The 20,823-nt window shown below is 40.5% G+C and overlaps 1 long non-coding RNA gene across 1 annotated transcript; it reads right to left on the reverse strand.

Annotated features, from left to right (window-relative positions):
* Positions 1–16,166: 16,166 nt before the first annotated feature.
* On the reverse strand, positions 16,167–19,541 carry LOC114616278. The gene is made up of 2 exons (XR_003710617.1): positions 19,440–19,541; positions 16,167–16,572 (listed from the first exon to the last, which is right to left on the reverse strand). It is a non-coding gene; the product is annotated as an uncharacterized LOC114616278 (long non-coding RNA).
* Positions 19,542–20,823: the final 1,282 nt, after the last annotated feature.

Consider the following 20,823-nt stretch of genomic DNA (forward strand, 5'->3'; position numbering starts at 1 on the left):
TTTGAGTGTCAGACATATACATTTTTTTCTCTTCTTACCAATTTAGAATTCGGTTTAGAATTTTAAATTTGTTATTCAGAGTCCAAGATGGACAGAAAAAAAAAGATAATATCAATGCTTTCTGTTGTTGCATCTACATCCCTTTTTGTACAGGCATTTCTGTACAAGTCCACTCATGGACTGCATTATGAGCCAGATCAGAGCTACAAAGCAAAACTGTTTCATCTTTGGTGTGTCAGAGACATGGTTCATTGGCTAAGTGGCTAAGTGTGTGTGTTTGTGTGTTTGTGTGTGCGTGCATGTGTGTGTGTATGCTTTCAAGACAGGGTCTTGTGTAGCTCATGCTAGCTTTAGACATTTGTGACTGAAGATGACCTTGAACTTAATCCTTCTTTTTCCATCTCCCAGACACTGAGATTATAAGCTTGCTTACGTAGTTCTGCCTCAGGACATTATCATTCTGCAGGCTAGGAAGATGGCTCATTGGGTAAAATGCTTCCTGAATAAGCATAAAGATCGACGTTAGAATCATGATTTCCTTTCAAAAATCAGACACAGCGCTATAATGGGAAAATGGGAGGAAGTGATGGGCAGAGCCAGTAGTTCATTGGCCAGTCAACCTAGCCAAAACAGCAAGCTCACGTTTCAGTGAGAGACTATCTCTCAAAAAAAATTAGTCAGTCAATCAGTCAAAAATCAATCAATCAATCAACGAAATTCAAGTCATTCTTGGCTACATACTTGGAGTCCAGTCAGGGCTACAGGAGACCTTGTGTCAAAATTAAACAAAAAGAAACAAACAAAAAATACAGAATCCAAAAACCATTTTCAAAGCATTAATGTACTCTTGTAGTCAAAATGTTTTATTAGCTGATCAGATTTTATACTAATTGTTTATTCTTTCACAGTTTCTTTATTATTTAAAAATGAACGATGCTATTGTAGACAATGGTATGAAAGCATGTGTCTACAATGGCATTGTTTATAATAGCCAAAAGTTAAAAAAAAATCCTTCAGCAGATGAGTGAATGAATAGATATATTATATGTGCTTTACAATAGAAGATTACTTGGCCATCAATAGGAAACAAGTACCAATATACAATATAATATGGGTCAATTTTAAAAACATTATGCTTTGTGAAAGAAGGCAGTCATCATAGGTCACATATTTCATGATTCCATGTACATGACATTTCTAGAATCCACAAATTCACAGAAACTGACAGCAGATTGGTAGCCACTAGGATCTATAAGGAGAAGGGATTGAAGACTAAATTCTATTTTCTGTTTGGGTTGAGGATGCCACCCCAAGCAATATGATTATGCCCGCCTATGTTACAATAAAACTTTATTTGTGAACACGGGCATTTTACTTCAAAATAATTTTCAAATGTCATGAAATATTCATCTCCTCTTCTTTCCTTTTGTTTTAAAAAAACATAAAGTCTTTGAAAAATATAAAAAGCATTATGGACAAACTATACAAATCTAGGCAGTCAGGTGGGATTTAGTGTGATGCCAGGATTTCCTGGGCCCTATCCTTACTGGAAGACAGGCAACCGGGAGTGGCATTCTAGAGAGAAAAGGTGAACCCTATTTTTACTTCCAATTTAGAGTGGAAGATGAGGTGAGAAGGATGGGCATTCAACTTTACCCCCAGGGTTTATCTACATAGGGATCTCTCCAAATTCCTATTCTGTGTAGACTGAGATAACAGCTCAAATAAAAAAAAAAAAAAAGAACTTATCAGCCCGTGGCACTGTGGAATGCTTTTGAAAGTACACTCGACTCCTGAGGGTTCATATAAACAAGCCAGACAGCTACAAAAGGGAAGCAGCAGCAGGAATACCCTGAATTCTTTCTTTTAAGATTTATTTATTTTAGTTTACGTGTATGAATGTTTTGCCTGTGTGTATGTCCGTCCAGCATTTGGGTGCCTGGTGCACACAGAGATCAGAAGTCTGATTCTCCTGCAAGTGAAGCTACCGATTGTTAAGAATAACTTTTGTGATAGCTGGAAACTGAACCTAGGTCCTTTACAAGAACTGAAGGCACTCTGAACTGCTGAGTAAGCACTCTTAACGTCTGAGCTCTCTCTCCAGCCCCTCTCCCGCTACACCGAACTTCAGAATGTGATGTGATTTGAAATCAACTGCAGAAGGCTTCGTATGTCAGCACCCATTCAAATCATGAGCTTCCCTACAAGACATTCAGTGGCAAACTACATGCCAACCTTCTTGGTGCAAGACTGTCACAGATTTGTCAAGGTAAAAGCAAGACCTGATTGGTATCTTTGGCTGTAATTAATTGACTCTGATTTAATTCTTAAAACTCTTACTTTTATTTTCTTTTAAACTTTTTAGTATTTATTTGACAGGGTCTCAAGTAGACCAGACTACCAACTTCCCTTGAACTCCTGAGTCATCTGCTTTTAAATCTTCTGAGTGCTGGGATTGTAGGTATGTATCACCAAGGCCAGATTCCTTCACTTGAACGCAATTGTCTTAGAGTTTCACTGCTGTGAACAGACACCATGACCAAGGCAACTCTTATAATAAGGATATTTCATTGATGCTGACTTTCAGGTTCAGAGGTTCAGTCCAGTATCATCAAGGCAGGAGCACAGCACTGTCCAACCAGGCATGGTGTAGGAGGAGCTAAGAGTTCTACCTCTTCACCTGAAGGCAGATAGAAGACTGACTTCCAGGCAGCTGGGAAGAGGGTCTTAAAGATCATGCCCACAGTGACACACTTCCTCCAACAGAGCCCCACCTACTGCAACAAGTTCACACCTCCTAATAGTGCCACCCCTTGGGCCAAGTATAATCAAACCTCCACAGCAATTAAACTCAAATCTGAGTATAATGCCAGTATACTATTGAATGGCTTAATAAAACCCCTTGGTTCTTAACTTACATCCTTTACAAGTAAGTGAATACATTCAAGATAAAAAAAGTAAAAGATTAAAATTACTTTGATAATACATTTCTTTCAGTCTCTTAATGCACAAGTATTTTGATGCTTTAATTTTATTCACAAAAAAGTAATAAGAAGCCACAAGAAAACAAAACTTCATTAATTTTTTAGCTTTAATCCTTCTTATTTGATATTTTATTTATTTACATTTCAGATGTTATCCCTTTTCCTCATTTCCCCCCCCCCCAGTAATCCCCTATCTCGTCCCTCCTCCTCTTTTTCTTGCTTTTATACTGTTTAAACTCCATGCAAGTATTAAGGTCAGTTCTAGGTTGAGGAACTAGCAATACAATAGATGCAAATAGTCAAGGAACAAGCAAGACAATAAACCCAGATAGTCAAAGAACACGCAGGACAATAAACAGAGTCCTGTGATCACTCCTGTGATCACTATTTCTAAGGGCTTATCAAGCCAAATATTTAAATTAATGTCTTCTATCTGGGCCTTTTTGGTTTTTGAATTTGGATGAGGTTTCATGTAGCTTAGCCTGGCCATAAACTGGTTGTGTAGCCAAGTCTGACCTTGAGCTCCTCCTGATCTTCCTGCTTGGCCTCCTGAGTGATGGGAGCAGATACCTGGATCACAATGTTTAGCTCCAATTCTTTTAAAAGTGCATCTTTCACGGTGCAATGACATACAGTTTTAATCCCAGCACTTGGGAGAGAAAGGCCTATAAGTTGGAGGCCAACGTGATCTATAAATAAATAAATAAATAAATAAATGTAGCTAATCTGTTGACTAGCACATGCAAACATCATGGGCTAGCTTTAGAACATTTTCTTCACTTAAAGGGAAACCTATACCTGTTAATAGTCACCATCCCCTCAGTCCCCAGCAAACTCTAAGGTACTTTTCTGGTTCTGGTCTCAGCTATTATAGACATTTCTAATAAAGAAACTCATACAATGTGTGGTCTTCTGTGACAGGCTACTTTCACTTAGCCAAACGCTTTCAAAGTTAACCCATGTAATAATTTGAATTAGTACTTCCTTTTTAATGCTGAATATTAATGACTTCACTCTATTATCTATCACGTTTTATTTACTGTTCACCTGTTACTAATGGGGGTTGTCTTCTCATTGTGATGGGTAATGTTAATTGATAACCCAACAGAATCTAGAATCACTGGGAGATGGGTGCATAGGTGTGTTTGTGATCTTGAGTACATTAAATGATGTGAGAAGACCCAATTTAACTATAGGCAGGGCTATTCCCTAGGCAAGGAATCCTGAATTATATAAACAAAGCAAGCAAGCTGGGCAGGGTGCACCCATCACTCTGCTTTCTGATTGTGAATGCAATGTGACCAGATGCTTTATACTCCTCTCACCTTGACTTTCCCACTATGACATACAGGACCTTTGAACTGTGGGCCAGAATAAGCCCCTTTCCCCTACAGTACCCTTCTTGGCTATGACAAATAATATCACTGTGACCATTTGTATGGATGTTTCTGTGCAGATGCATGTTTCCATTTCTCTTGGGTGTAACTCCCAGGAGAGGAATTACTGAGCTAAGTTACAGGCAAACAGCTTTAGAAAGTGGCTCTACTCTTTTATATTCTTAGCAACAATAGTGTGTGAAAACTAGGCACAATGTGGTTCATGCTTCTACTCCAAACACTGAAGAGATTGAGATAAGATTCCCATTGAGTTCCAGGCTAGCCTGGACTACAAAGTGAGATCAAGGTTACCCTGGGCTTAATAATAAGACAGAATATAAGAAAGGAAGTAACACAAAACAACAACAAATGGTGTATTTGAGTTGCAGGTTGTCTGCATCCTCACCAACACTGGTTTTTTAGCTTTGTTTAAATGAGAATTACTGTTATGGGTGTGGTTTTCATTTGCATTTCCCTAATGACTCATTATGTTGAACGACTACTCCTGTGGGTATTAGCTACCCGAAAAGCTTCTTTGGAGAGATGTCTATTTAAAATCTTATTCCCTCTTAATTTCTGTGTTTTTCTGTTTTTCTTTTCTGGACACAGCTTTCCTATGTAGCCCAGGCTGTCCTGGAACTTGCTATTTCACTCAGTCCCATTACTGTATAATAGGCTTCATGTATCTTTCCTCTTTCTTTCTTTCTTTCTTTCTTTCTTTCTTTCTTTCTTTCTTCCTTTCTTCCTTCCTTTCTTTCTTTCTTTCTTTCTTTCTTTCTTTCTTTCTTTCTTTCTTTCTTTCTTTCTTTCTTTCTTCATAGTCAGGTCTCATGAATCCCAGGCTGGCTTCAAACTCCCTATGTAATCAATGGCAACCATGAACTTCTAATCCTCTTGCCTGTTCCCAAGGTCTACGTATAAAGATATAGCACCACATTCAGTTTGATTCCGCCATAGGGATCAAACGCAGGGATTCACACATGCCAAGCAAGCATTCTGCCGACTAGACTGTTAATCCATTTCAAACCCCTCATCACATTGCATGATGACTTCTTTTATCTACCTTTTTAGCTTTTTACTTAAAGTCTCAGCTTTCCATCCTGTACGAATTTGGAAGTTTCATGAAGTGCTACATACCCACTACCCACCAAGGGGTCTGGAATACCGTAGACATCCCCATCAATGCCATGACTAAGTGCATTATCTGCTTCCTTACTGTGTAAATGCAGCCATCAGAAATAACAGGAGAGTTGTGCTTCTATCTATATCATTGTCTCTTCTGAGCTCACTGAATCTCTGTACAATCAGCCTAGACTTCTGACAGCATCTTACTTGAGATTAGCAAGGGCATGCACTCCATTTAATATTTGTATGTTCATTTAGTTTTGATGGTGCTAGTGTAAGAAATACTAGATATGAGGCTTTTCTCATCAAATACTATAAAACTTGTGTTGTAAGACAAGGAATTAAGATATATAGAGATCTCTTCTGTGCCTTGTATGACTTTTATGCAAAAGTTTTAATCCCCCTCCTATCCAGTAAAACCTTTGTTCATATGAAAGCTCCCAGCTACATTCCAGGAATGTGGTGGCCCAGAGCAGTGACCCTTTTCCCCTTACAGCAACAGCCCTCTCCCCCTCCCTCCTTCATTTCCTCTGCACACATTCTTTACAGACTAGCCAATCAAATAAGACTCCGAGGTCAGACCTCAGCCAAGGAGGAAATGACACAGATACCACCTGTGTTAGAATAAAACCGAGTGCACTTCCTGTCTCTGTGTGTTCATTCCTCTGAGCACAGCCTCTTGATCAAGAGTGAAGTTTTGCCTTGTCCCATCACAGTCTCTTTCTTTTTGACCATGGAATGTGTTTATAACAATGAGGCAGAAATCAGGGACCCTAGCATGTTAGGTAGGCATTCTACCATCTAACCCCCCCCCACAGATCTAAAAGGCCTCTTTCTAATTCCACTATCAAAATATTGATTTGAGATGAACTGATGAATCTTTGTTCCATAAACTGGATGTGTTCATTGTCCCTGTGACCCTTTTACCCCTACCTATGCTGCTTGATTCTCTGATATTCCATAGTACATCAGAGCCGAAAGAAAGGGAGGATGGTGATGACTGTGCTCTAAAAACATGTTCTTTCAGAGCAACATGGGAGGGGGTGGAGATCAAATGATCTTTGCTTGGCTTGGGCTTGACAAGTCTATTCCACAACACTTTACAAAGTAGTCCTGAAGCTTAATCAAATAACACAATTGTGAACGACATTTGGCTTTCAAAACAACAAAAAAAGTTCCTCTGAACTATTCAGAGAGCGATCACAAAAGTTATGAAAGAATGCTTTGGGTTTTCACGTTGAAAATCAGACCTCATGCCCACTGGTTCTTCTTCTTGCTTGATTCCATGAGCACTTCAAGATCTTTGAGACTGGATCAGCAAGACAGGTAAGGAAGCCTCATGATGCGAGTTCAATCCCTCAGGACCCATGCAGTAGAAGTAGAGAACTGACTCAGGTTGTCCTCTGCTCTCTGAAAGCACACTGTCGGGGTTCAACAACAACAGCAGGCACAATTAATTACTTAATGCCAGTTTCTTTTAAGCTTCAGTGAGGTCATCTGAAAGGAAGATCAGATTTGTAAATATCAAGAATTCAGTGAACAAAGGGGACAATGAGTACTGGCTAAGATTATCTAGGTCCACTAATATCCACTACTATTTGATTAAATGCATATATTTTATTATAATTACAATGATGATGATTTCTCATGTTTACTTTAGGTGAGTGAGTGTTTTGCCTACATGTATGTCTGTGTTGCGACGGATGCCCACAGAAGCCAAAAGGAGTCCAATCCCCTAGAATGCAGTTGCAGGTGATTATGAGCCATCTGGTGGGTGCTGGGAATCTAACTCAAGTCCTGGGAAAGAACAGGAAGTACTCTCAACACAGAGCTGTCCATTTTTTTTCATCATGGCTGTTTTAGGCCAGGTACCCCAGGCTTGTCTTGAACTCCTTATGAACACAAGGGTGATCTTACGTTTCAATGACAGATTCCTTCCAGGTTTGGTAACTAGAGATGCACTGAGACAGATTTCAGGTGAAATATCTGTGACTCTTGCAGCCCACCATTTGAAACTGGGCTAGGAGATCCAACAACAATAGTAATTCTTTACTTTTAAATAAGTTAGAAGTGTGAGATCTCTGAGATTAGAGGTTAGGAGCCTTTAAGTTTAGCACTTTCATGAAAGTACTAGTTAAGATATAAAGTCATAACTCCGGAAGCTGGTCTTACTAGAAATTCCTTAACTCAGGGTCGCTTCAGGCTAGGATCATAGCACTTTAAGAAAGATACTAGATAGGACTTAAGATGTGGCTTATCTCCTCTACTAGGACAGTAGATTTGTTTCTTTTCTGTTGCTATGATAAAATACTTTAACAGGAGCAACCTAAGGGAGAGAGGGATTATTAGGTTCACAATTCCAGGTAATAGTACATTATGGCAAGGAAGCCAAAGTGGTAGAAACTTGAATCAGCTGGTCTCATCACATTCATAACCAGAAAGGAGAGAGTCACAAACACATGCTATTCTGCTTAATGGCTCCATTTTATACAGTCCAGAGTCTCTGCCCAAACAGTAGTACTTCCCACAGTTAAGATAGGTCTTCTTACATTGGTTAATTTATTCAAGACAATTCCTTAGAGGCATTCTATGATACTAATCCTAACCTACACAACCTCTCACAGGTGTGCTCAGAGGCCTGTCTCCCAGGTGTCAATTTTGCCATTAATATTAACCACCACAAGTAGCACCTTGGTTTAACATTTTGGACTTGGGATATTCCCTGGCCTTTCAAGATCTGGCATTATACATATTTCCCATCACTTTCAATATTTTCTATTCTGGGTGGTTGAACCCAGAATCTCCTGTATGCTAGGCAAGCACTCTAGCAACTAAGCCTTATCCTAGTTTTATATTTTCCATAGTTGAAATGTCAGTATAAGAATTCTTATCACTGGGCAGAGACAGGCCGACAACAAAACAGCGCACTGTTTCAACATTTAGTAGAGCTGGGCGTGGCAGTGCAAGCTATATGAGACCCTGTCACAAAATTAAGCAAATAAAAATTAGAATAAAAGCAAGCAAATTATGTAGAAAGAATAAAATCTTGAACAAATTCATACCAAGAGAGCTGGAGGTGATGGATGATTTAAATTTACTTCCTCTTCTTTCTTTTTCTTTTTTTTTGGTTTTTCGAGACAGGGTTTCTCTGTGTAGCCCTGGCTGTCCTGGAACTCACTCTATAGACTAGGCTGGCCACGAACTCAGAAATCCGCCTGCCTCTGCCTCCCAAGTGTTGGGATTAAAGGTGTGCGCCACCACCGCCCGGCAAATTCCAAGTCTTCTTCTTCTTCTTCTTCTTCTTTTTTTTTTTTTTTTTTTTTTTTTTTGGTTTTTTCGAGACAGGGTTTCTCTGTATAGCCCTGGCTGTCCTGGAACTCACTCTGTAGACCAGGCTGGCCTCGAACTCAGAAATCCGCCTGCCTCTGCCTCTGCCTCCCAAGTGCTGGGATTAAAGGCGTGCGCCACCACCGCCCGTTTCTTTTTCTTCTTTTGGTTTTGAGACAGGGTCTCACTATGTAGCCCAGGCTAGCCTTAAACTCACTATACAGCTCAGTCTGAACTTGAACTTCCAATAATCCTCCCATCTCAGCTCCCTGCAGGGCGTATATAGGCATTATATATAGGCATGGCATATATAGGCACTATAGACATTAGCTACCATGGCTGACCAACTTTCTCTCAATACATGTGAACTTTAAATTTTTTCTACAGTGAAAAGATAAGAATTGGACAATTTCTTACACAATAACGATGAAATACAGACATAAGGAAAGAAGATCCTGTGTTCACAGTCAGTGTGGTGCCTGGGACCTAGAGCGCGGAGCGACTGACTGCCTTGCTCTGCTCTGCCTGAGGGCTCCTCCCTTGTCCCCACTGGCCCTGTTCTGTCTGCTGATCTTGTGAGTCATCCTTTGCTCTATTTCCCACCACACCCAATCCCCTGGGTGAGTTACTTGCTCACTTCCTTACTTAAAGTTGTTGTCCACAGTAGATCAGAGTTCAGACTGTAGAAATTTTACTCAGCATTTCAATTACTAGGCTATTCTTTTCTCCCATGGAGTTATTATCTACTATGACAAGCCATGCAATCCTTGTATCTCCTATAGTACTGCACATATGCCTTCTGCACACACCTGGAAAGTCCCTCTCTGTAGGGATTTTATGGACTTCCCTAACTTCTATCATAAGAATAAACAGCTTCTGATCTGGTCCTGGATGCCCTCCTGTAATGCTCTTCCTGAAAGGCCGATGACCCTTCTGCCTCTCCCTTCTACCACCACCCTTTTGAGACGATAGTGGTTTAAACTAACCCAGACTGCTAAAACAATGAAGTACTGAAAATAACCTAGCTGTTCAACCAAAGGGGATTAGGTGAGAAGCAATATTGCAAGTGTTATGAGCTTAGACTCTGGAGTAGCAGGAGAGCTAACACTCAGTAAAGGTCTTACCTTGCAAACGTGAGGTCCTAAGAGTTCAGCCCTTAGAATACATGTTAGAAAAATGGCTAAGAATCAGAGGGGAATGTGATCAGAATACATATTTGAAATTCTCAATTAATAAAAAAAATTGTTAAAAGTTGAGTGTGGTGGTATACACCTGTAACTCTGAGTGTCTTCAGGAGGCAGCTAGGCTAACTAACCTACTTGATGAGGTCTCAGGCCACTGAGAAGTTTTGTCTCCAACAGATGGACAAATGCCAAAAAGATCCCTTCAACATGCCCCGCTAAACATAATTAAAAGAACAAATGTCAGTATTGTAGGACAGTACATATAATTATTGTACTTTTATGTTATTGAGACAGGGTCTCACTCTGTAGCCTAGGCTGGTATGAAACTCATAATTTCACCCAAGCTGATTTCAAATTCATGGGCAATCCACCTGCCTCAGTTTCCTTAGTGCTAGGATTACAAAAAAACACATATACCTTTGTTTCCCCCCCCTTTTTTTTTACATAACTAGATCATCTACATAGGTAGGTTCACAGTTATATTGCTATTAGTAGTTTCTAGTAGATAGTTTTAAGAGCTTTTACTTATTGATAGCCCATTTGTCTTCTCATCTAGTATTTTATATTAATTATGAATTACTTAAATGTTTTAGAATAAAGAAAATAACTTTCTGCTTGCTTCATAGGATTCCATAGCTTCTGGTTTCACATCCTCTTTATATGGGAGGCACATATGGCTCAGACTGCTGTTTATTTGCTTGCCCTGCTTTGGGGGTGAACTATATATAGATAGAAGTTGACCATTCTGGTTTTACTCTTCTTACAAATTCGTTTCCTTCAGTATCTATTTTCATGTAAGCTTAAGGGGACATAGTTCAGCTCAGGCAAGCAAGAGGATACAGGTATTTTGCCTTCTGGTTCATCAAGTAACAGTTTGGGGTCACCTATATTTACCAGAGCTCAAAGTGCTTGATTAGCTTTAGAATATTTGGTACCAATGCATAGTCAGTGAAAACATTTGTGCTGAGGATGCAGCTCTCACTTGCCTAATGTATGTGAGGCCCTGTACTCAATCTTCAGCATCTCATAGCATGGTACCTGTCTATCCAAGCATCAGTAGAAGCAGAATTATCCTAAGTTCAATGTCATCTTTAGCTCCACAGTGACCTCAAAGCCAGTCTAAAATACATAAAACTATACACACATGCATACATACATACATACATACATACATACGTATGTACGTAGATACATACATATGTGTGTATATGTATATAGATATATGTGTATGCATGTGTGTGTGCATTAGAAACCTACCACAGGATTCAAATAACAGGGTTTTAAACCAATATGCCAACAGAGAAACATCGACAAGTTTGAACAATAGCATTTGATCAATTAACATGAAGAATCAGGTCAGTCCCAGTTGGCTCCTGTTGGGAAATAAATCTTACAACATGCTGTTTCTATTCATGTGATGCCACAGCAGTTTGTCAGAAGAGAGCTCCAGGTAGCCTGGTTGTCTGTTAGGACACAGTCCAATTATCTGCTATGGAGACTTTCTAGGGATGAATGTTTGGTTGCTATTGTTTCCTTTTCTATAAAAACAATGATTGGCCAGGTAATGGTGGTACATACCTTAAATTCCAGTACTCAGGAGGCAGAGCCAGGCAGGTCTCCGAGTTCGAGGCTAACCTGGTCTACAGAATGAGTTTCAGGGCATCCATGGCTACATAAAGAAACCCTGTCTCAAAACATACACACATGCACACACACACGCACACACACACACACACACACACACACAATTGACATTCCAGCATCATTCATTGATTTATACACAAATAATCAGGATAAATTCTACTTTTGTCCTGAAAAAAAATTATTATAAAGCCAAAAACAGTCCATGTAAGAAAGTCACTAGTAAGAAAGGTCCAAATGATATCCTGTAAGAACAGGACCTGAGGAAAATGTCCCAAAACGTCACAGCTACCATCCTACTCCTGCATGGAGAGAACCTTACTAAGGAGCAATCTTAAGAGCTGACTGATACTTTTGTTGTCTTGTTGTTGTTTTGAGACAGGGTCTCATGTCACTGAGGCCAGCCTTCAACTCACTATGTAGCTGAAGATGACCTTGGTTTCCAATCCTCCTTCTCTCTCTCTCTCTCTCTCTCTCTCTCTCTCTCTCTCTCTCTCTCTCTCTCTCTCCCCCCTCCCTCCCTCCCTCCCCCCCCCATACTAGGAATTCAGACATGTGCTACCATGCTGAGAGACTGAACCCAGGACTTTCTCTGTAGCTAAGCAAGCACTCTAAGAAATGAGTTACTTCCTCAGCTTTTAAGTGTACTATAATATATGCATATTTCTCATTAGCAACCTTTCCTTCCACCATCTGTAAAAGGAAATTACATGTATGCTAGGAAAATGGCTCAGTTGTAAAGAGTGCTTGCTGTACAAGTATGATAGCTGAGCATAATCTCCCAGAACAAATGGAAAGGGCTGAGCATGGTTGTGTGAGCCCGTGACTCCAGCCATGGCCACAGCCTAGGTTCCAGAATAAGGCAAGAGTGGCAAAGTAGAACACCGACATCCATGCCTGGGTTCTACATGCATGAACATGCCCATATACCACACATACATATGCCACAAACATACATGTGCACACACACAAATAATAATAATAGTAATGATGATGATAATAATAACTTAATAGAAGTTTTAAAAATCACACCTAAAAGCCACTATTTTTAAATTAAAAAATATTCTATTGTTTGTAGAGACAGTATCTCATCTAGTCAAGGAACAGAACTTCTGATCCTCCTGCCTCCAAGGGCTAGGATTGCAGGCATGAGCCACAATGCCTACTTTTATTTTGTTTCGTTTTTAAAACAGAGTCTATGTAACCCCAGAAATCACTGTGCATCCAGGCTGGCCTCAAATTCAGTTGACTTCTTGCTTCAGTCTCCTGAATGCTACATAGAATTCCATTGGGTGAACCATAGTGGCTAACTTGAAAGTCATATTTAAAAAGTAGCTTTTAAAAGGTGAGGATTGGTGAGATGGCTCATCAGGTAAAGGAAAACCGGAGTTTAAATCATGGAGCATACTTAAAGGCAGAAGGAAGAATCTCTACACATATTACATGGTGTGTTCAGGCCTATGTATGACTAACAATTTTAATAGAATTTTTCATTCATGAAAAGGGTTTAAAATACCCAACGAAAGAAGATTAGAAATAGAATATTATCTTCAGTTACATAGCAAGTGTGAAATGTTTGAGGTCAGCTTGGAATATTATGAGCCTCTTGTCTCAAGACAAACCAAAAATTTTTTTTTAAAAACCCTCAAATTAATGAATCTGAGCAGGAGTGAGCAGATGAATGAGGAAATAGGCTGAATGTTCAGTAAACATTTCCTGGCATTTCTGCACTTATGGGGATGCTTTGCTTTTGGTCTAGTTGTGTGGTAGCATCTCTCTGCTTTGACACCTTCTCATTTTGTGTAGACTTGGACGTAAGTGTTGCACCCTGACTGTTCACAGATGTGCCCTAGTGGTCACTGGTCCTTGGATGTTCTTTTTCTTAGTCTTACCCACTTACTCACTTGTACCAGAATACTCTGGTCCCTTATTCATTTATTTCATTGTGATAGTCTTACCTTGTAGCCTGAACTCATGGAGAATGACCTTGACCTTATGATTCTCCTACCTCCAGGATGCTGGAATTACACTCAGCATATAAGCATGTATGTCATGTACATATTACCATGCTCAATTCCAAGGGAGGACTAATTTTTGTTGTTGGGTTTGCTCCCTTTTTTGAGACAAGATCTCACCCTGCAGCCCAGTCTCAACTAGAATTTCCTATGTAGATCAGGCTAGAGTTTGTTATAATGATTTTTCCTCCTCCTCCTCCTGACTGCTGGGATTACAGGCATGCACAGTCACACTCGGGTGCACTTGAATCTTATACTCGTTGGGATACAAACTATATAATTTCTTCTTAATTTTTTTATTCATTTGTGTTTGGTGTGTGTTTGTATGTATATACACACATGGGCGGGGAGGGAGGGAGGGAGAGAGAGAGAGAGAGAATGAGAATTCAGGCTTGCACATGACACATCTTGCATGTGGGGAATCAGTACCCTGTTTCATGGCATACTCCAGGTTAGCTGACCCACACTATTTTTGGTGATTCCATTGTCACAGGTTTGCATCTCACCTTAGGGCTGCTAGGATTTCCCATTCACGTCACCAAAGCTGGTTTTTTTATTTGGGCTTCTGGAATTGAATTCGGATTGCGAGACTTATGTAACAAGCATTTTTACCCAATGAGCCATTTTGCCAGCCCTGGGCAATCTCTTTTAAATTTTTCATAAATGAGAATACAACTTTTCAAATGTAAAGTATTCAGCAGAATGGAAGCAGTCACATAAGACATTTCATTGGGAACATTGGTTCAGAGTTGCCTTTAACTAGAAATAACCCAAATATTCTGTCAAGAGCTGAGTGTGTCAACAAGACTTGGTACAACTATGCAAGGGAACACTACTTAGTCACACAAAGAAATAAACAGTTGATATTAAAAAAACAATATGAATGGCTCTCAAAACCATTATGGAGAGCCTGGGCATGTGGCTCAAATGGTATCGTGATTGACTAGCATGAATGAGGACCTGGGTTTGATCTCAAACATTGTGTAAACCAGGGTGGAGATATATACTTATAATTTCAGAATTCCAGTATCTCATCAGGAGGGGCTGAGGATATCAAGTGCTTGTCACATGTGATACCTTGAGTTCCACGCTCAGCAATGGCAGCACAGAAAGAGGAGGAAGAGGAAGAAGAGGAGGGAGAAGTAAGCAGAGGAAGAAGTCAAGTAGCAGGGAATGCTGGTTGTTGTTTTATTTTTCCATAAAAATAACTATTTACCCAGTGGGACAAAAGTGAAAAAATAAACGTTTAAAAACAAAAGAAAAGAAAGAAGGAAATGCTAAATTACTCTATTGTGACTCACTTCCGGAACCAAACACAAAACATTAGACAGGATGATCAGAAGTTCAAAGTCATCCTTAACTACAAATGGAGTTTGAGGTCAGTTTTGCCTACAAGAGACCTTGTGACAAACACACACACACACACACACACACACACACACACACACATCAATACAGAGTAAAAACTGCAGAAGCCAAAAGCCACATATTATTGAATTCCGTTTGTGTAATATTATTTAACAACAACAACAATACACTGGGTATGGTAGCATTGCTTATAAAAACAAACCAGCATTTAGGAGTTAAGAGTAAAGTTTAAAAGGTGTATATATTTTGACAGACAGAAAAAGGAAAAGAAAAGGGAGCAGAAGGGAAGGGGAGGGGAGGGGAGAGGGGGAGGAGAGGAGAGGAGGGGAGAGGAAAGGAAAGATATAATGACCAAAAACAATTAAGTGCTTGCCAGGAACTAGGAGTTGGTGGGAGGAGACTGACTTCAAAAGAGGCAAGTTAAGTTTATGGGATAATGTAAATCATCAGTGTCTTAACTGTAGTGAAACTTATAGACTATATTTGAAGCTCTGACCTCATAGACCCGTACACATAAAAAGATGAATTATCCATCATTAAATAGTTCATTAACAATAAAAATTGTGATTCTATCTACACAAAAGGCATTTGTACTCATTTGTTCACCATTCTGAAATGAAGACTTAATTGTGTTAGTGTGACTACAGTATAAGGACAGCTCCATAAACAATACAGTAGGGAAAGAAGCCAGTCCTCCAGGACTGTGGAGGCCTCTGAGCACAGATTCCAGTGGTGTAGACACCAAACTTGGGACTAAAGGAACCTCAGTGTTGGCTGCAGTTGAGTTGCTGAAGTGTTTGTCTAGCAAGTACAGAGCCTGGGTTCTATCCCCAATATGACGTAAGTTGGGCTTCAACATCATCATTGGCCTATTGACTTCTAAGTTGGCCTGGGTACATGAGAAAAGTATCACAAAAAATAAAAATATTAAAAAAGGAAAAGAAAGCAAGAAAAGAAACAAATAGAAGGAATTTTGAATTTTTAAAAAGGAAGTCTTTGCGAGACTCGATGCTCATTTCTTCAGCAACCCCACGTGCTTTTTAGAGTAAGAATTAAACAAGCAGAGAATTGTGACAGGTCTAGTAGTAAACTTATTGAAATAACTCATGAAAGTTGAGCTGAAGTAACGCAATCCGAGAAACTTAGGACCAATGACCATTTTATTGTTCTCCAACTCTAGAGAAAAACATGAATTTGATTTGAAAGCCAGTTCCAGAACAAGCCATTCAGCAAGCTCTCACATGGCAGAGGAGGGGCTGGGGTGAGTCAGTGGTGTAGTGAGTGCTTAGCGCTTGTGAGACCCTGAGTTCCATGCCCATCAAGAACAGCACCAAAAAAGAAAAAGAAGAAGATCAAGTAGCACGAATGTCGTTGTTTTCATAAAAATAACTACTTACCCAGCAGGGCAATAACGGAAAAATAAGTGTTTAAAAACAAGTAGAAAGAAAAAGAGACTGAATTACCCTGTTGTTGCTGACGTCCTGGAATGGAGCTCTAAACGCATTTGCTGACTCAGACTATTTGGTGTCACCTGGATCCGGCCAACTCTTTCCTTGGTGGGAAGCAAGGAACAAAGAAGAGTGTGAGGATTTTATGGAAGCTCAGTCAAGAGTGAGTTGGAGGCACCTCAATCTGCATTCCTGATTCCCTCCCTCCAGTGTCATACCCTCAAATCCTTAAGAGAGGACTGGAACATGTCTCAGAGAAAATGCCTTCAGGGAGGAGTACAATGTTCCGCACAGAAAAAGATCCATTTTTAAAGAGAAGAAATGATAAGATGAAATAACCTGGACACAAAGCCAGAACGATATGGAATGAACTTTTGCGCATAAGGAATGTTGCTCGTGTGAATGATGGCTGCTTGTAAGTCCACCTTGTAGATAGACTAGCATTGACGTTCTTTGTTCCTTAGAGTGGTGACAACACTACTACACTTCTTAAAATACCTTCTCCTTCTCTGGTTGCTTTCACAAAGCTGCTTGGGATTTCTAGAATTCAGTGGCACTCCAGAGGGGAGCAGCTGGTACGCAGGAATCCACATTTGAAGGGAGCTGGCAGCTGGAAGAGCAGGAGGGGCTGCTGGCTTTGTGCCTGGACTGTAACAGAGCTGTCCCTTGGCAGGAGATCAGGCTTCTTCAGATCCCTCTGCCTGCCCTCAGGCCACATAATCCACATACTTCTCGTTGCCTGCAGTTTTCATTTCAACGGGGACCTCGTCACTAAGTAAAGGTTCCTCCTCAAATATTTGCTTTCAGAGATTCTGTCAGTGTCAGCACCCGCCCCAGTACCAGGAAAGACCAGCTTAAAAGATACAGCTTGGTACAAAGTGATGTTAAGCACGTGCTTCTTATGGACATGTGTGTGTTCCGTTCTTTATGCCCCAGTGTCCTTCCAACATTCAACATTGCTGGTTTGCTCAGCTGTACATGTGGCACAGGAAAAGGCTTCTCTTTCTTTCAGCAACTGAGGACTGCAGAGGTGGATTTATGGGCAAAAGGTTTGCCATGCAAGCATGGGAACATGCATTCTGATCCACACAAAAAGACAGACTTGGTAGTGCACATCTTTAATCCTAATGCCTTTACATAGTTATAAGAGAAAGACACAGGAAAATTCCCTGGGCCAGCTAATCTGCATTAGACAGTGATAAAGAGACCCTGTCTCAAACAACGAAGAAGACAAAGACTGACACTGGAGGTTGTTTTCCAACCTCCACATGAGCACGGTGACACATGTATATGTACATGCAATTCACAGAAGTGTTTTAAAAATGTTAAGAGTGGGGTTGAAAAGATGCCTCAGCGGTTAAGAGCACTGACTGCTCTTCCAGAGGTCCTGAGTTCAATTCCCAGCAACCACATGGTGGCTCACAACCATCTGTAATGGAATCCGGTGCACTCTTCTGGTATGTCTGAAGACAGTCACAGTATATTCACATATATAAAAATAAATAAACGTTTAAAAGAAAAGAATTGGTTCCCTCATGTTTTCCTTATTAAAACAATGTTGAGTGCACAGTTGGGGCTAGGACTGGGGCTCACTCAATGTAGCCTGTACAAAGCCCTGAATTTTACCCCCAGTACCACATAAAAGCAAATATGATGCAGACTATTTTGATGTAATCCCAGCACTTAGTCAGTGGTGGCACAAGCTACAGAAGTTCAAGATTATCCTCAGTTACTTTAGAGTACATGAGATCCTGGCTCAAAACTAATTAGATCAATAAATGAGAAAGACTCCACAGTCTAATAACAGATGGGATAAAAGACTCTAGAGCTTTGAACCACATGATGGCAATGCTATGTGATTGGCTAGATAGTCAGTCAGTCAGTCACTGTTGGTGGACAGAGGCAGAGAGGAGGCAGATGCCACATATTAGGGCAAAACAAAGGAATTTTCCATTACCTTTCTCTGGACTTGTCTGCAGCAAAGTGTTTGCCCTTCAATAGCAATGGATCAATTGGGGACTCTAGGGTAAATTATCAAGGTAAATTAGTCTCCTGGGGCTGTGATAACAAATGACCACTGACTAATGATTTCTATGCAATGGAAGATTATTTTCTCCCAGTTCTAGGAACAAGGATTTTGAGATCAGTATCTCTGGGTCATAATCACAGTGTGTTTGGGCAGTGTGTACCCAGGAAGCTCTAAGAGAACATCCGCGCCTTTTTTTTTTCCAGAATCTGGTGCCTGCATTCATTAGCTTGTGACCTCTTCTAAGTTCCGCTGCTGTCACATTGTGGTCTCTGTTATGCACATTCTGAAGCTCCCTCTTCTTTCTTTACTAAAAAAAATGTATTTCATTTATTTGATTATTTGTTGGGTGGGTAGATTTTCTAGACCAGGTTTCTCTGTGCAGCCCTGGCTGTCCTGGAACTCACTTTATAGACCAGGCTAGCTTTGAACTCAAAGATTCTTCCTGCCTCTGCCTTGAGTATGGGATTAAAGGTGTCTGCCACCACTGCTCGGCTTCTTCCTCCTTCTTATAAGGAGCTATGCTAAGTATTTCAGGCCCTCCTAAATATTGCAGAAAAATTTGTCTTAAGATCTTTAACTTCAGAGCTGGGGTTACAGCTCATTTGATAGAGCGCCTCCTAATGCACATGAAGGCATGGGTTGGATCCTCAGAATAAACTAGATGTGTCTTAATACATGCTAGTAATCCCAGCATTCAGAAAGTTGAGGTAAGAGAATTGATAGTTCAGAGTTATCCTGGGCTACATGAAATTCTGTCATAATAGGGCTGGGGGTTTAATTTCATCACATCTGCAAAGATTTGTCTTCATCCCTGCCCCCCTCAACACACACACATAAAGTAACATTCACAGAGTGATACCTTAGGATATCATGTTTTAATCTATTGCACAAGACCAGCCCCTGCCTTGGTCCTGATGCCTATCAACAGAAGCAAACACTGACCTTTCGCTGTCAGGAAGAAAGATACAGTCGGTTAAAAGCCATGTGTGTGGTTCTGTCTGCTCTCTGATCCCCCTTCTAGTTTCACGGGCTGCTGGTTTCCTGCTTGCACAATGACTCTTTGAAGAAGCCCCAGACGGAGCTTCCTGTGAGTGGTGGCTACAATGCATCAAATGAAAAAAAAAAAGGCAGGCTTCTCACTGGGAAGGGGCGGCAGATTGGGGGCCACATCCTTCTTTGTGCCGGGGGCTATGCTGTTCATTACAGGATATTTAGTGGCATCCTTAGATTCTACTCAGTCAAAACTAGATAATTGTTACTTCTACACACCAGCTGTGGCGACTAAAACTGACTCCAAACATCCTGTAGAGAACTAATAACTCACTCATGAACCTCACTGCTTTACCGACTGATGAAGACCCATTGTAGTTCTTAGGTGCTAGGCTGTCTTGTATTCCTCTTCTTGGGGTTTCTCCACTTTTGAAAACAAAAGGACTGTATTTTGGGGTCTCTGCTCCAGACACTCTGTTACCCATCCCATTCTAAATCTGAACATTTTAAAGCTGGGAGAACCTTAAGTAAATGGCCCTGCTAGGGGTCCCAAGCTCCTATTCAAAAGACCCTTCCAGATCTGATCTCTTGAAGTAACTAGGACCTCGACAAGCCTCAGGTCTCACACAAAAGGACACCTCTCAGTTTTTTCCCTTGGAGTCCCAAGAATTGGTGGAGGTTGGTACTTTTGCTAGTTGGATTCCCAGAAGGTGGAAGTAGGGGCCTTTGTCATCCCTTCTCTCCAGAATTCTTAGTTCTACTCCTTACAAGTTAAAGTGACTTGAGCAAGTTACATTATTTCTATGCCTCAGTTTCTTTTTTAAATTTTATATATATCCATTCCAGTTAATAATCTTTCTCTTCCCAGCTAGCTAATCCCCCATCTACTTTCATGTCTTTGTTTTCTAACCCAGTGAGTCCTATTTGTTTACAGGAGCATGGGTAACGATTTGCATATAAAAGAGGGCTTGGAAGTCTGTTTACAATGCCACCTGTACCTTTCCAATGATATCTTCCAGTCATTAAAGAAAATGGCTTTCTTCCTGTCACCTGCTTTCTTCATATAAGTCATTAAGGGGAGATTGGACATCCTCCTCCTGCCTCGGGTTTTCATCTGCAAAATATAAGAATAGAGTCTCTTTTCTGGGATTGTGGTGGGAATGAAGTGCGTGATACAGGATAAATAGTGGTCCCTTAGAACTCCAGTGAGATTCGTTGCATCTGTGGATTTCCTACAAGATTCAGTCTTCCTCAGGCAATACTTAAACACAGGCTTGGTGCCTCACACCTGTCATCCCAGCACTGGAGAGACTGAGTCAGGAGGATAGTCTAGATT

Source organism: Grammomys surdaster, unplaced genomic scaffold (assembly GCF_004785775.1).
Source record: "Grammomys surdaster isolate TR1022 unplaced genomic scaffold, NIH_TR_1.0 131, whole genome shotgun sequence".
In the NCBI taxonomy this organism is placed as follows: domain Eukaryota; kingdom Metazoa; phylum Chordata; class Mammalia; order Rodentia; family Muridae; genus Grammomys; species Grammomys surdaster.